The sequence below is a fragment of the Astatotilapia calliptera genome, chromosome 3 (assembly GCF_964374335.1).
Source record: "Astatotilapia calliptera chromosome 3, fAstCal68.1, whole genome shotgun sequence".
Lineage (NCBI taxonomy): Eukaryota > Metazoa > Chordata > Actinopteri > Cichliformes > Cichlidae > Astatotilapia > Astatotilapia calliptera.
Window position 1 is genome coordinate 55,283,543 of NC_137424.1, and position 2,767 is coordinate 55,286,309.

Consider the following 2,767-nt stretch of genomic DNA (forward strand, 5'->3'; position numbering starts at 1 on the left):
AATAAAGTGTCATTTAGAGATGACAGTGAGTGAATTTTATCTGTTTAGTTTTAGCTCAATTTTCAGTTTAATTTTCAAAGATACTGTGATGAGAAGCTAAGACACTTAAAAACAGTTGAAACATAGTATTACTTTTTTGTGACGATATCTCTGTCTTGAATACATAAATATGATGAACTTGTAATTTGTGCAATGATGAAACTTCACTGGCATGGCATGTCTGTTACAGTGACCGTTACAACCACTCAGTAACTGACAGTGCTGTGCAATACTGCAAATTTGGTAGCAGTGTAATAATAAGTAAATACAAGGTACCAATATTGATATGGATACTTTTATCTTATAAATTTGTTTTATGTAGAGGAGAACATTTTCACATGATTTTTGAGATCATTAATTATTAGTTTGCATATTCTGAACATACTAATGACCCCTACATCAATGATTTCTACCTTTCACAATTGTTTAAATGTGCCACAAGCTATAATAACGATAGACGTGACAGTCAACACAAAAAGGTTCAGATAGTTTATATTTAAGCTATACTTTCTATTAACAATCAAAATAAATGAACACAATTCAGTGGGCTACATGCTGAGCGTAGAAACAAAGTATTAATCCTGTTGCACTAATATCAGTCTAACACCAATATCAGCATTGATATCGATACTATCGCTATTTCAATCCATCTGCCTAATGAATCGTTTTTTGCATTTTTCAAATAAAATAAGAAAAAATGTGTCATTTGTGACTTGATATTGAATATTTTATCTGCCGGAACAAACCACGGTGTTAAATCAGTGAACGTTGAATAAATGAATGTGTGCTGCATGTGTCTCCATATAAGCCGACTTCCTGTACATAGACACAATCACTGGCCTCCACAGGGACTGACAAAGAGGGAGATATGGGACATATGAAGACACTGAGAAGCTTCCGTGGGTACACATACATGTGTGTGTGTGTGTGTGTGTGTGTGTGTCTGTACATTCCATTTCCAGCGTCCACAGTGTCCAAATAAACTGTCAACCCTGAAATGGCTGATAAAGTGTGTGTGTGTGTGTCACAATATTTGTCCTGTGTTATTGGAGCTCTGAGGCCGTAGAGTCTTCTATAAACACCCAGCTGTGAATTATTCAACAAATAAACACATCCAGGACCTCACACACACACACACACACACACACACACACACACACACACACACGCACGCACACACACACGCATGCACGCACACACACACACACACGCACGCACACACACACACACACACACAGTATTGTTCTCATGCAGGACACATACATAGGCATATTTAGAGCAAACACATATTTGTATGTAAAGATAGATAAATGTTATTTGTTTCAACAAACACACACACTCTCTATCACACACACACACAGACCTACCAACCAAAAGATAAAGATGACTGATACCTTAGTTTGACCATGAAGCACACAGTTACTACACACAAAAATATGTGTATGTGGATTTGATTTTTAAAAGGGAGGAAAAGCTGATGGAGAGATTGTGCTTCAGAAAGACACACACACACCATTTACTTTGTCTCAGCTTAAGTGGATTTAGCTGTTGGTCAGTTCAGTGCAAGGTGAGACAAAAATTATTGGCCCATTTAATGATGGGGGGACACCTACAGTTTGAAGGAGGTACTGCGTCACACACTTTCTGGTTTGTTCAGAAGTCAAGCTGTGTGTAGGTGTGTCAGGTGTGTCAGTATCTTCAGTAAGATAACATTATAGGTCATAGAGTGTTTGCAGGAAATAAAGCAGGAAACATATAGATACAGCATTAAATTAATCAAAACTAACAAAAAAATAGTTTTTCTTGTAAATAAGAAAAAATGATTATTTTCAGTTATGATCAATGTTTTTTTTGTTGGTGTAAAACACAAAAAAGAAACAATGAATGATTCCATTGCACTGCATGTCATGCTGTGTATGATTGTGTATTTGACACATTCAATATGAATTTGATTATATAGGTTGCATCAAATTTAATGAAATCTTTCCACCACAAACAAAATCTATTGAAACTGGAAATTTGTACATGACTGTCTGTTGACTGTTTGTATTAGTTATTATATTATTGTACTGCTCTTAACTAACTAATATGTAACAATAAAAGGAAATCCTGAAACTAATAAAAACCAAAAACAAGTAAATCCACTCTGCATCCCTCTAAAGTGGATTTAGTAATCAAATAAGTAAGGATCTTCCATTGTTTGGCAACATTAACTGATGCAGTGAGTAGTTTCCCATAATCACACGAGAAGACATCCTCTGTGGTCATGTTACTCCATTTCAGAAGACAAATTATTGCATCAAGCAAAGAAAACTAAGGAGACAGATGAAAATACTAAACCTGGGAACTGTTCAATGCACGTGGTGGACTATTATCTTGGAAGAAGAAATGTGATCTGGAAAATGAAGATTGGATTTTAGAACCTCTCGCAGCCTCATCTGTTGTAGCAGATGACCGCCCCACCCTGAGCCTGATTCTTCTGGAGGTTTCTTCCCGTTAAAAGGGAGTTTTTCCTTCCCAACGTCGCCAAGTGCTTGGGTGGGTTGTATAATTGTTGGGGTTTTCTCTTTGTTCTTGTTTGTTTGACTTGAGGCACCTGTTGTTCTGATTTGATGCTACATGAATTGAATTAGCTTAACTGAACTGAATTGAACTGAACTGGAAAAAAAGGTCATATGGTCCAAGGAGCCCAAATTTACCCTGTTCCAGAATGTTGGTTGTATCAAGG